Source organism: Lissotriton vulgaris, chromosome 7 (genome assembly GCF_964263255.1).
Source record: "Lissotriton vulgaris chromosome 7, aLisVul1.2, whole genome shotgun sequence".
Classification (NCBI taxonomy): domain Eukaryota; kingdom Metazoa; phylum Chordata; class Amphibia; order Caudata; family Salamandridae; genus Lissotriton; species Lissotriton vulgaris.
In genome coordinates, this window is record NC_141695.1 from 1733744054 (window position 1) to 1733758421 (window position 14368).

Consider the following 14368-nt stretch of genomic DNA (forward strand, 5'->3'; position numbering starts at 1 on the left):
CTAGATACCCTATCAGGTGATTAGCAGTGCTATATAAATGTTTGTTGGTGAATTGATTGAGTGATCACACTGCATAAATTAGAGATGACTGACTCAGTCAGCTTCTGACTCTGCATTGGCACTTGAGTACAGTTTCACAAGCACATATGGGCAGTTACACTGGCCTTAATGCAATAGATATTTACTGACCACTCATAAATATTCCACAGCTGGCAGCTGAACCTGGTGCCTGCCAGCGAGGCACTGTTGGTTTTGCCTAATCCACTTTCAATAAACTACATTAAAATCTTATGATGACTATCATTAATGCAGGTGTGCCTTGTTATTCTTCTCCTTGCAGATCCAGTAACAATTGTTAATTGCCTGCTGCAAGAGTTGTTTCGAACCAGAAGAAGTACTTTAGAAACCACCTAAGTTGTTGGGAAACCACTTTGTTGAGAGGTAAGTGTATAAGATTTCCAATAAAGGTTTCTTTTCCGGAACCACATACAAGGATGGGGATAAAAGGGCCCGGCTTCTATGCCGACTGTCTCATTGTTCCAAGAGGATCAACTCTTCGATGACCTGAGAGAAAGTGGTGTGGGATCTGCTAGACAGTAAATGAGAGGATGTCAATCTATTGCAGAAATTTCCATTAATACATTGGTTTTAAGTAGTTTGTCATAGCATGGCTTTAGGAAGGTGAAATATTATGTAGGCCTCACTGTGTACCACTATCACGGTCCCCAAAAAATGGTCCTTGAATTCACAATAATAAATCCTTAGCTCAGTCGTGATAGTGTTGCAAACAGCGGTCAGGCTTTACTAGAGGAACACGTATTAAGCATTTCATAGTATCAACATGAAAGATAAGTTATTGACACAACTCTAAAGAAGTCTGACACCAATTTATAAAAATATAGCAGAGTTTTATATAATGTTAGACACCAAAATGAGCATAACTAAAGAGGTATAACCAAAGCTATGAATATTGGAAGGAAAGAAATCAGTGCATTTCAATACAGTCATATTTTACCATTAGGGTTCATGAGAAATGACACTATTGACACTTGCAAGTCGAGTAACATGGAACCCACTAAGGGAAAAGGTGCTGCGGCTTTCAGGACCAAGCCACAACATTCTGTTCAATTTTACCTGGCCCGAGAGACCCAGGTGTAGAGTTGTCCTAATTGTCCTTGGTGCTGAAACGGGAACTACAGGGGAGATAGATTTACTACTGGGATTGTGCTGGGGGAAAAATAGATGCAAAAGGTCAACAAGGTAGCCGCTGTTGATGTTGACTGTGGAGTTCCTTATTGATGCAGTGTCGATCAATGGCAGTGGTAGCTGTGCTAGCCAGTAACAAGCCCTAAGGACAGCAGAAAGTTATTTTGACACCTAGAGATCCGGTCAGGACTATGTTTCCCACAATGCAATGGACCATGTACTTTTGGGCGTTCCTAAGTTGGGCCCGATGGCCGGAGATTCTTTGGTTTCAGTGCATAGTTTTTACCTTTGGTTCCAGGGGACTAGTGCCATAATCCAGTGGACTCTGAGGTTGCTTTTGGCTCTCACAATGACCCCTCTTTCTGGAGGAATCAAGCTTTGGGCTAGGATGAGTGCAGGAAAGTTGCTGCAGGGAGAGAGTGTCCCTCTTTTGGTTTGTGCAAGTCCTGTTGTCGCACACTCAGGGCTCTTCTGTGTCCCCTTAGATGCCTGTAGTTCAGAACTGAGGTTCTGGTGTCAGAGATGTCCCTTAAATCCTAGATTTAGGGGAGTTAGCAATGTGGGAGCAAGTAGCAAATAGGCTGCTACTCCCTACAGTTAGTCCACCATTTTGGTGACCACATGCAGGTGTGTGGATAACCTTTTCTAACCAGAACCCTTTATTCTGCCCTTACTAAACATGGCTGAAACATTCTCTTGCAATACGGACCGGCCATACCACCCTAGAGGTGTGGCTATCCTTCTGAGGATGGGTACCTACTGACTATCTAATTTTTACACCCGCCCAGGTGTAAGTTATCATGGGGCAGTGGGTGTTTCCTCCTCTGTGAGGCAGCCTGCTTTCATATCAGAGGTGGTGCATGCTTTGAAGCTGACAGCCTTGATGTGCCTCCTCACTTGCCAGCCAGTTGGGGGGGGGGGGGGGTGCTACCTCCTTCCCATCCAGGTATTAGTTTGTGACACCTTGGAATGCCACACCTACGGCCAGGGGTCAGATTCATGTCTGGGCGGTAGCAAGCACTGACTGCCAGCCAGAAAACTGGAAAGACTGGGGCAGCCACCTGGGTGCATACCAAAACTTCCTTGGCACGAGAATTGTATCAGGGTTGAAGAGGCACATTGTTGATACTAAACATGACATATTTCGGTGATACCATAATTGATGCTGCCAATCTCGGGAATGCCCGGGTGACAGTCCGTTTTATCTTATGGACCACTGAACACTTAATGTAGCTTCCAATTGGGAAAGCCACTATATGGACACATAAGATTACACTTATATGTCCTTACCTTTAACCCCTTAACAGCGGTGGCAATTCCGCCATGGTGCAGGTGTTCTAAAAGGTGAGCGGGCTGCGACGGCTGTTGGCTGTTCGCAGCACCAGGGAGGGTTGGCCGACGGGAGCAGGGAATGGGTTAATATAATGCACAGTGCGTCTGGTATACAGCAAGCCTTTCTTAGGGGTAACTGGCATATATTAAAAATAGTCTATTGACACTGCCACACATTGTGAGGGCAAAGACTAGTTTGAGCAGTTTGCAGTGCTCTTGCAGTATGCAATGGAGGCCTGCTGTCAGCTGTTTACTTGGGTCACTTAGGATGGCACAACAGTCCTTCAAGCCCTGGTGACCCCTTTCAAAAATCTGCCCTGGGTACCCTTGGTACCGCTTTACTAAGAACTTATAAGGTGGTTAAAGTCCATGCCATTTGGGAGTGTCAATTTGCTACATCATGTTTTAGGGAGAGAGCCCTGACCACATAAGGTATCCATGCCAAATTTGCATCCTTTTCTTCCAACATCATCGGGATTCTAAAGGATTCAAGGCCCATAGGAATCAATGGCAATTACCGAATCGGTAAATACCGATTCGGTAATTACCGAATATTGCCGATTCGTTAATTTATTCGGTAAATATACCTACATAGCATTTACCGATTTGTAAATACAGAATCTGTAAAATTCGGTATTTACCAATCGGTAAATTCTAATTACCTACATCTAGCCCCTAGTTTCCATAGGAAAAGCATTTTGGGGATTTTCAAATAACTTTGGCGTTGTTTGACGAATCTTTCTGAAATTCTCCCAGAAAAAGTCTATCCAGGTCAGCTCCTATCTTGAAAGTTTGGGGGTGATTCGTCAAGTGGGGGCTGAGAAAAAAGGGGGTCCCAAAACACATTTTCCCCATGTTAATTTCCATAGGAAATTTTACAACGAGCTACAGCCCGAACTGCTGAACAGAATTACCCCAAATTTGGTAGAAAGGTAGAGCTTAGTTCAGAAAGCGACCTTTTATTTTAATGGTGTAAATCCATTCAGTAGTTTTTGAGAAAATAAAAAAATAAGAGTCAAAAAAATAACTTTCCCATAGGAAACTTTGTGCAAGGCTACAGTCGAAATTGCCCCAAATTTGGCACGAAAGTAGTGCGCGGGTTAGAAAGCGACCTTTTTTTAAATGGTGTAAATCTGTCCAGTAGTTGTTGAGAAATTAGAAAAATAAAAAGTTTTGATATCTGGGCAGAGCCTAAGTCTCATGCGCGAGCTTCACTGTGATTGGCTGCTAGTAGTCCAAACCAGGAAGTGTTGGCAGCCATCTTGTGGCTCGGTAGAAGCGAGTCACCCAAAAACGGAGAAACAAAGGTATAAAACAAGGGAAGGGGGCAGGGTAGAAACACCCTGACCCCCTAGATCTTCTCACAGGGCCCTAGAAGGACCGCCAGGGCCCAAAAAATTATTTAAAAATAAGTAAATAAATTGTTGCAATTCGCGCTGGGGTCGCGGCTTCCCACGTTTTATTTTAATGAGGTACCTGAGTGGGCTAGGTAATGGGGGCATTTCTTAAAAAAATGATAGTGTGGGCTTGCAGAGGTTGTGGGGGCCCGCTGGGGTCCGCGCAGCCCCGGGGCTTCCCACATGTTGGGAGGGGTTGCGCGACCCCCTCCTGGAGCCCTCTATGTGCTCATAACTTTGTTGTCGTTTGGTGAATCTATACGAAATTATTTAGTTTTTCTTTTTTTGATTAGCTCCTATATTGAAAGTTTTGGGGTGAATGGTTTAGGAGGGGCTGAGAAAAAGGGGGTCCCATAACGTGCTTTCTCCATACGAAAGTTTACAGAAGACTAGAGGTGAAACTGCTGAACGGAATTACGCCAAATTTGGCAGGAAGAAATGTGATGGTCCAGAAAGCATGCTTTTGTTTAAATGTAGTTGTTGTGAAATATCAAATGTATGATATTGGCTGAGGGGTTACGAGCAGGAGATTGCAGCTAATTGGCTTTGAACTGTTGAAACCAGTAAGTGTTGGCAGTCATTTTGTGATTTGGTCCGTCTGTTCGCATCTCTTCCTCAGCAAGTCTCCGGGTCAGTAGTTTTACCTCGGCGAGGCAACTCTGGCATCTGTGTTTGTGTGAGATACCCTTTTCACGCTGCCTCTCCTCATATCACCAGGTTGCGGCAATGCCTTTAGGAGCCCATCTGTCGGCTTTGAGCTCTGTGAGTTGGTCTGTCGGTACGATCCCCTACAGTACCCAAAGACTACCGAAACACTACTGCACTGTCGTAAACTCTAAAACACTACCCTGGAACGATCCCCTACATTACTCAAATACCACTGCACTACCCTAAATCCTAAAAGACTACCCAGAGCATGACCTCCTACACTGCACAAACACCACTGTGGTACCGTGAACCCTAACACAGTAACCCCACCACAACCCCTAAAGTACATAGACACCATTGTAATATCTTAAATCTTAAAAGACTACTCTCAGCACGACCCTTTACAGAACCCAAAGACCACTGTACTACCCAAAATCACGACTCCCAGCGCGACCCCCTACACTATGGAAACACCACTGCATGAATCCCAAAACACTACTCCTAGCATGACTTCCTACACTACATAAACACCACTGCGCTACTCTAAACCGTAAAACAGTTTTTCAGCACAAACCTCCGAACACTACACAAACACACTGCACTACTCTAAATCCTAAAACAGTACATGCAGTACAACCCCGTACAGTACACAAACACCACTGTACTACCCCAAAGCATAAAACAGTACCTGGATGAGTGTTTGATTTGCTCAAACGCTCCGTCCATCATCCCCTTTGGTATCGCTTTGTTCGCCCTAAGTTGTCAGGGTATGCCCAAACGTGGGTCCCTTGCTCACTCTGCCACTGGATTCAAGATAGCCTGGCTGATGAGGGTTATGAACCCGAAACAGGTCCCAGGATGCTTGTTTCCGGTCCAGGGAAGACATGGCTTGGCAGTTCGGGCTGGACTGTTCCCATGAGGCACAGGGTCAGACTGATTTGCATATGGCCATGTCTGAACTGGGGTGGTGGAGTGAGCTAAAGAATGATGATGGATTAAAACCAGATCAGTTGACTGGGGGTGAGTGTTTGATTTGCTCAAACACTCTGTCCATCATCCCCTTTGGTATCGCAAGTATGTATTACAGCATGGGCACATAGGCAAAGAGATCCCCTCATTTGTATGGGGCCACACCTCCATGCAAATGAGGCAACACCTACACGCTAAATGAGCACCAGTACTATCTGCATTGCAGAAAGGGCTTCACAAGCAGCTGTGGCCAATTCTGTAATAATAAAGTGTCCCGGGGTGCGCAAAGCAGGTGCACATGGCCGTTGCGCCCCGTGGTACTCTCTATAATATGGTCTCTGGACGTCATGTGTAAAGACTCAGTTATAACTAGCTACCCCTGTGCTTCCATCCTACTTTTCCTCAAGAGTTGCATACTTCTTCAGTGCTCATGGAAGTTGATTGCATGTAACTTACTCTGTTAACAACAAGAGGCAACACTCCCTTTTGATCATTAGGTTGAGAGTCAGTGTGCATGCACTGTGTGCAAGACATGTTGTAATCACTATGCTGCCTGTATTCCTACCTGCTGCTTACCATTGGATGATTTCAGCATCGCTCTTCTTTGCAGCTTTCTAATTGGTTGCCAATCCGATACCTCACTTCCTTATTGTTGCTCCATAGCACCTCTCAACTTCAAATTGATTTCTCTTAATTAGTGCCCATCCGCTGTTATCAGGTACTTTTTCTTCCCCGGTCCTCAATTTTTGATTAAAAATGTTTTCATAGGCCGCTAAGCAGTTACAGTGCTGCACACCTTCAAAAGGCTGCCAAGCATTTCTTGCCTCCGAGCCTTTCTTTTTAGACTCCACTTTTCAATCATTTTTTTATGTTCAGCCACGCAGTGACAGCGCGGCACATCGCAATGTGAATGGTTTTGCGCACTTTTTTTACAAGCACTCCTCTATTTCCTTTCACAACGAGGCTGTTCCAAAATCAACCCCCACCTTCCTTTTCAGTAGAGGGCTTGTTTTATTTCCTGGTGCTGTCTCTGGCTTGCAGATGACTATGCAAGGCCCCTGTGATATGCTCTCATTTTGCCATTCATCACTAGCAGGAACTTGGCCTCCTCATTCCTATGGAGTCACACAGCAGCATTAACACTCCTTTGCATGCCTCCAATAATAAATACCTGGCAAAACCTTCACCGTTGCAGTAATCAGTCAACTATAAAATATCCTTTGCAGAACTAAAAACAAAATGCATTGGCCTGATAACTGCACATATTGTCTTTCTGGCTCTTGCTGTTCTCCTTCAGGCAGTCTCGCAGCCTGAGGCATATACTTCAGCCCCACCTTACTTCAAAACATGCATCAGTACGCCCCCTTTGAAAGAATTGATGACTCTCTGCTTTATCCAGCATGTCATATTGAAACTGTGCACGTTGTGGGGCTGCTGGCTGTTTATTTCCGTGCTTTCTTATGTCAGTAAATGCTTAAGATATTCTGATTTAGGGACTGGCCTGCTATTACTTCCATGCTTTCACAAGTCTGAAATGTGCTTTTTTACATGCCCATTGCCTGACTCTTTGTGACACGATTGCAGCGCATTTTGCTGGCCCATATTTTCAAGGACAGGAAAAGCCACCCTTTGTGGCTTTTTCTGTCCTTGTAAATACACCCCCTCTACACAAAGCATTGTACATGAAAGGGGCTCTCTATGGGTGTTGTTGTGGGCGTTCCCAAGGAACACCCATGGAACCTGAAGCATTTCCAGATTTACGAGAAATCGCAAACCTGGAAATGCGTTTGAATACTACGTCTCCCCAGAGAAGGTGCAGGGAGGTGCAACACCTTGTTTTTTTCCTCTTTCTATGCGTGCTGCATTCCGCAGCACACATAGACTGAAGAAATCTCCTCTGATGATTGTTTATGTGCAGGAAGGTGTCCCTATCTGGACATAAACCATCATTAAAAAAATTATGTTTTGCAAGTTCTATATGTGCCAATTCAGGACACAGAGAAGTTGAAAAACGTCATTTTAGATTGTTTATGTGCAGGAAGGGACACCTTTCTGCATATACCAGTCATTCCTGTGACACAGGCATCTTTGCACATCCTGCAAGGGTGCCTGTATCGGTGCATGTCATTAAATTGTGCTTCAGCTCAGGGGAGAGCAAAGGGATCCATCATATCCTTGTAGATATGATGCATGCCTGTGCTTTAAATGTGCTGCAGCATGGCACAGCCAAAGGCCTAGCAGTGTTATGGCACTTTCAAGTAAATGAGGCCCTAAATGTTTAAGACATGGTGATTGTCGAACTGGCCGAGGTTTGTTTTTATTCGGGTCTCTTGTAATCTCCTGAAGATATGCAGTTGTAGTCCATTCTTTAAAATCTTTTTCTCTTGGTGTGTGTGTTATACACCACTCTGTACTTATCTGTATCACTGTAACTTTAGTATAGGCTCGCGTTCTGCTTTACTCTGCAAATGGCTGCTGGACAGAACAAAACCATCAATTCGCACTTCGACATCCTGTAGCACACATCCTCATGCTCCTCACATCCACTTCTCCAGCACAGTATCCCCATTCTCTTCCGCTATCCCGCCTTTCAGACTATTATCTTTCCCTCTCCACTAGCCTCCTTTGGTACTCACCAACCCCAGCCTGTGCACTTTATCTCCCTTCCACTTCCCTGCACCCATTAAATCTGAATGTTCCCCCCCATAAGCAGCGCCTTTTCACTGTTCATTGTCTCACCAAGGGTATTGTTTCTCATCACTGTGTACTGTACTCCCCCATGTGTTTACCTCCTTATAGTCCCATGTTACATGAGCGCCACCACAGCACCACCTCAGCATCAGCAAAACACCATCTCAGCACCAGCACAGCACCACCTCCTCATAAGTACACCACCACCAGTGCAGAATCATATATTTGCCAGACAGTGCTTCATCAAGAAAAAGGACAACATGTTTGTTGGTGAATGCTATAGGAGTGGTAAAACTGGTATTTGGCTGACAAGTCATGCCCCGCACTTAAAGTGCATACAAGCAATTTGTAAGAGAAGGACACTTTTCTCTGTGCCGCAGGAGTACAAGTAAGTGTGAGACAAAGAACAACAAAGAGGTCAACGAAATATGTGACAATTCTGTTTTGCCACTAGTGTATAAAGTTAATGATCATCCTTCTGACTTTGTGTGTTCTGTCCTGAACTGTAGCACGAGCATTCCAGCCATCATTTTTTTATTCCTTATTGTGTTGCCCTAAGTGGGATGGCCATGTCCAGACGTGGGTCCCATGCACACTGTGTCACTGGACCCAAGCTAAACATTTCTGATGAGCCCTAACTGGGGCCAAACTTGCCCTGCGTTGCTTTTGTTCCACTTCAGGAAAGACTCATTTGTATATGGCTGAGCCCAATCTGAGGTGATATGATATGTAAAATAATGATGGAAAGAGATGGGGCCCTGAATAATTACCAGTAGTTGAGACTAATTCAAGCTTTTCATCCATCACTTTTTTGTTTACTTTAGTATGTTACCCTAAGGTGGATGGTTATGCCCAGACATCGGGCTGTATAGTGTCACTGGAGAAAAGCTGTACCCTGCAGATGAGCCCTAACTAGGGCAAAACCGGTCCTGGTAAGCTTGTGTTCCAGTTCAGAGAAGACCTGTCCTGGCAGTTTAGTGTGAACTATTCCCATTGGACCATGTTCAAGACTAATTTGTATATGGCTGGACCCAAACTGATGTGACACGGTGTGGACAATAACAATGGACTTGGATGCAGCACTGAGTAATTACCAGTGGCTGAGATTAAATCAATCACTGCACCCATCAGTTTTTTTATATACTTTAGTGACTCTGGTAGGGAAGGATGAAGAGGCAGAGAGAAAGATGTTCATCATGTTACCTGGCCTCATGAAAGACCTTTTGGAGTTCTTCAACTATTGGCTATTAATGACTAGAAGTGAGGTTCAGTTGGTCACTGTTGGAGGTGCAAGAGGAGTGGAAGGGAATTTGAGATAGAAGTGAAGGATGTGGTTGTCGAGCCAAGAGATGGCTATTTGATATGATGGTGATTTGTCCCAGTGGGGCGAAGATTGTGACAAGAATGTATACAGCTTTATGTGTTGGACTAAAAACATCAGTTGGTTGACATCTAGGATAGATTCATAGGCAGGATCTGGTATGAAACTGGTCTGGTTTTATAAACCAGATGTTTAGGTCACCCAGATACACAGATGTCTGTATGGGGCAAATGGAGGCTGATTGTTCAGGGGCAGTGAGTTTGGAGAACCTGACCAGTTGATTAGTAAAGCTTTGCCTTCTGTGAATGAAAATTCCACATAGCGGGAAGAGGATAAGGAGTTCTTAAGTATGACCACGACTTTGCTGTCGGACTTCGTAGTATGTCCAATTGGTTAGGGGTGGATGAAACTCACTCACTCCATGGAATTCTGAAAAGTTTTAAATATTCCGCAAGATACCACAGAGTGTGAACAACAGGCGAAGAATATGCATGTTGCACTACACGCACTGCAAATGGGCATCTGTATCTTGAATAGCGCTGAAAAATCAGCATGAACAGCACTACTTGAACGGCAGCAAACCTTATCAAGAAGCAGACCACCCACCTGCGATAGAAAAGCATGCTAAGGGATGCCAAATCTCGCTCACGCTTGCCAGCTCGTAATGCAGACTAGCCAAGTTCCACCAATTTCATTTCAAATTTCATATGAGGAGTGGGTAACCTGGAGTATGAACCTTAAGAAGGGTGGGGAAGTGTCATTGGTTGAAGACCTTTCATTGATAAAGAGGAAGTCTGTGCTTGAGCAAGAAATCAAGTCATAGATGTTCATGTGGTTGTAATCCATTGCTCTTGAGAGTTTGAGGATGACGATAAATATTTTCCAATAGTAGGGTGAAGAGTGATTAATTGTATTGCTGATTAACCATGGAGTGCAGCAGAAGAGGGCATGATAGCACACAGATCACAAGGGGCTGGCCAGGGGCAGAAAGCTGATCTTGAAGGGCAACAGAAATGGGCAGGGGCAGCAAAAATGTAAATGTAAATGTAAATGTAGTGTATTTTGTAAAGCGCACAGCTGCCCCAACGGGGTGCCCGGCACTATATAACGCTGTGGAACCCTGCCTGGCTCTCCCTGTGAGATGCCCCTCCTGGGCACCCCCAAGGTGAAGCCAGGCATCCCAGTGTTGTTGGGGCCGTTGTGGAGATTAAGCAAGCTATAGTTGCAGCGTGGGACCCATGATTAGAGTAGGTGCCTAGGCGAGAATTATCGAGTCCGCGGACATTGAGCCCAAGTCCCTGCCGCGTCGGGAATTGAACCCTGGTCCCGGGCCTGATCTCTGCTTCAGAGTCTGCCACTCTAACCAGTGAGCCACACTTCTCCACTGAATGACAAAATGACAACAGAGGGCAGGTGAGAAGGGACAGCAGCAGCACACAGCTCATGGATGGTGGGCTGTGGGACCAGGAAAGGGAGTGGACAACAGTGGGAAGATTGGAGGGTATGTGAAGCCCACTGGTCAAGTAGGGCAGGCCAAAGGAGCAAAGACAGCAATCTGAACTAGAAGGGCAGCAGGGAGTGGCATCAGACTGTGGAAACATCAGACTGTAGGGGGCTGGGTCAGACGAGCAGGGGCAGCATAATGGACCACTAAGGGTGGGCAGAAGAAGGAGGCTGGGGCAGCACAGAGAACAAGGAGCACATGCTTGGGTGCCAGAAACACTAGCTGACCACAGAGGACATCAGTAAGAAGCAAGAGGAGCACATTGGAGCATGGCGGGTAGGAAGGAATGAGCACGGGCAGCACATAGAACATGGAGGGCAGTCTGGGGGGCAAGAGGCACCAAATTGACAGCAGAGAAAAGCGCCGAGGGGCCAGGGCAACACAAGGGACCATGTAGAGAAGGCAGGGGCAGGGAATGGCCAGCACACAGATCACAGAGGTCAGTCTAGGGAGCCAAGCACATCAAGCTGACATGGAATGTTAGCAGGGAGGGGCAGGCACATCACAAATGACCATAGAGGGCAGAGGAAAGAAACTTGGACCAAAAAGGGCAGACCAGGTGAGGGCCAAAGGCAAGAAGCGGAGCTTAGAGGGGAAAGGGGAGGAGCAGGAGCAGCATAACGGACCGTGGTGAGAAGGTGGGAGGAGGCTGGAAAAGCACACAGACCATATAGAGGAGGCCGGGGGTTCAGGGGCAGCACACTGACATAGGTGGGCAGTAGGGAGGGGCAGGGGCAATACATCGGACTATGTAGAGCAGCTTGGAGGGGGCAGGACTGCACACAGACAATTAAGGGCGAAGCGAGAGGCAGAAAGCTGAACTCAGAGGGTAGCAGATAGGGGTGAGGGCAATACCACAGACAGAAGAGGGCATTGCAATGGGACAGGGACAGTCCACACACCACAGTGGGCAAGCCAGAGGCTAGGGGCAGCAAGGTGACCTAAAAGGGCAGCAAATATTGGCAGCACATTAGACCATGGAGGGCAGCTGGGAGGGGTCATGGGCGGCATAGTTATCACAAAGAGTAGGCGGTGGGATCAGGACAGCAAGCTCAGCGCCAACAGCAGCAAGGAGGGAAATGGAAAAAACAACAAACTACAAAGGGTAGATGGGAGGGGTTTGGAACAGCAAATGGGCCACGGAGGGCAGGCTGGGGACCAGAGGCAGCAAGCTAACCTTGGATGCTAGCAGGGATAGGCAGAGGCACATGGACTGATCTAGGGTCCCAGGATGCTTGTTTCCGGTCCAGGGAGGACCTGGCCTGGCAGTTCAGGCTGGACTGTTCCCATTGGGCGTAGGGTCAAGACTGATTTGCATATGGCTGGGTCCAAATTGGGGTGGCGAATTGAACTAAAAAACGATGAAGAATTCAACCCACATCTGTTACTTGTGGTGAGGGTCTGAAATGTTTCAGCACTGCGTCTGTCGTCTTATTGTGTTTGCTTTGTTCACCCTAAGTTGGCAGGGTATGCCCAGACATGGGTCCTACCTCACTTTGCCACTGGATTCAAGCTAGCCTGGCTGATGAGGGATGTTAGTCCGAAGCTATCCCCAGGATGATGGTTTCTGGTCCAAGTAGGACCTGGCCTGGCAGTTTGAGCTGGACTTTTACCATGAGGCATAGGGTCAAGACTCAGTCGCATATGGCTGGGTCCACACTGGGGTGGTGAAGTGAGCTAAAGAACGATAATGGATTCAAGTTCAACCTCGATCTGTGACTGGGGTGCGTTTCTGAAAAGTTTCAGTACTCCGTCCATCGTCTTCTTGTGTTTGCTTTGTTCTCCCTAAGTTGCCAGGGTATGTGCAGACAGGGTCCCTTGTTCACTTCGCCTCTGAATTCAAGCTAGTCTGGCTGATGAGGGGTGTTACCTCAAAACTGGTCCCAGATCACTTGTTTCCGGTCTAGGGAGGACCTAACCTGGCAGTTCTGGCTGGACTGTTCCCATGAGGAAACAGCGTCAAGACTGATTTGCATATGGCTGGGTCTAAACCGGGGTGGCAAAGAGAGCTAAGAACAATGATGGACTCAGATCAGTGACTGGGGTGAGTGTCTGAAAGGTTTCAGCACCCCACCCATTGTCTCCTTGTGTTTGCTTTGTAGGCCAGTAGGACCAGACGCAGGAAGATAACCTATGAAAGCAAAAGACAGGGGCAGGGGCAGCACAACTGACATCAGAGGGCAAGACCAAGGGTTCATGTACACACCAGTTAGGGCAGGCTGCAGGGGACAGGAGAGGCACACCGAATATGTAGTGCAGACCTGGGTGCTAAGTGTCACAAGCTCTGCTTGGAGAGCATCAGGGAGAAACAGCACGACATGCAATAGATCACAGGTGGAAGGGGAAGGAGCAGCACACAGAGCGCAGAGGGAAGTCCTAGGGGTAAGGGGCAGCAGGCTGACTAGCGAGAACAGAAGGGAGCGGCAAGGACTGCAAATGGGCCGAAGAGGGCAGGCTGAGGGACCAGGCAGTAAGCTGACTTCAGAAGGCAGCAATGAGGGGCAGTGGAGCAGAATGGGCCATGGAGGACAGATGGAATGGAGCCCGAGCACCACACTGGGCACAGAGGTCAGTTGGGGAAGCGCAAGTTTAGCAAGCTGATCTTAGAGAGTAGCATGGAGAAGAAGGAGCAGCATAACGGACCACGGAGGGCAGGCAGAAGGGAGCAGGGGCAGCACACAGGACCACAGAAAGCAGGCCAGATTAGCAGGGCTGCAATCTGACCTCAGAGGACCACGGAGAGCAACCCTCATTATAGGGGCTGCAATCTGGCCCCAGAGAAGAAGGGAGGGGCAGAGGCTGCACAGAGGACCATGTAGAGTAGGTGTGCAGGGTGGTGGCAGCGTATAGGACCACAGAAGGCAGGTACGAGGAGTACGGGCAGCACACAGACCACTAAGAACAGGCGGAAGGAGCAGTAAGCTGTCAAAGAACAGTCGACGGAAATGGCAGGGGACGCAAGCTGGGGAAAGTCAGCTGGCATGAGGAGCTGGGACAGCAGACCTTGTGGCCAACTAACACAACGCAGGACAAAGGCTGTGCTCAGCGAGTATTGGGCAGTTGTAGAGCGTTTGTTGAAGGTCTAACACATGGAAGGGCACTGAATGCCATGCCTAGTGGAGGGAGGGTTTAAATGGTGGTTTACATTTCACACCAATTGTGAGTAGAGAGAGTAAGGGTTACATTTGCACACTAAGACACTGAGGAGAGGGCGAGTAAATTGCAGTCCCTGTACAAATGCCTATTTACAGAGGGGACACAATTAAATGCTTGTCAAGGTAAACCACAACCAGTGGATAC

At 47.1% G+C, this 14368-nt stretch overlaps 1 pseudogene across 1 annotated transcript in view; it reads left to right on the top strand.

Moving 5' to 3' along the window:
• The window catches only part of LOC147706496 (epidermal differentiation-specific protein pseudogene), a 54655-nt pseudogene that overhangs the window by 11445 nt on the left and 28842 nt on the right, over positions 1-14368 (top strand). The window contains exon 2 of the transcript XR_015297649.1: positions 341-441. The product of XR_015297649.1 is annotated as an epidermal differentiation-specific protein pseudogene (transcript). The remainder of the gene's footprint in view (positions 1-340; positions 442-14368) is intronic.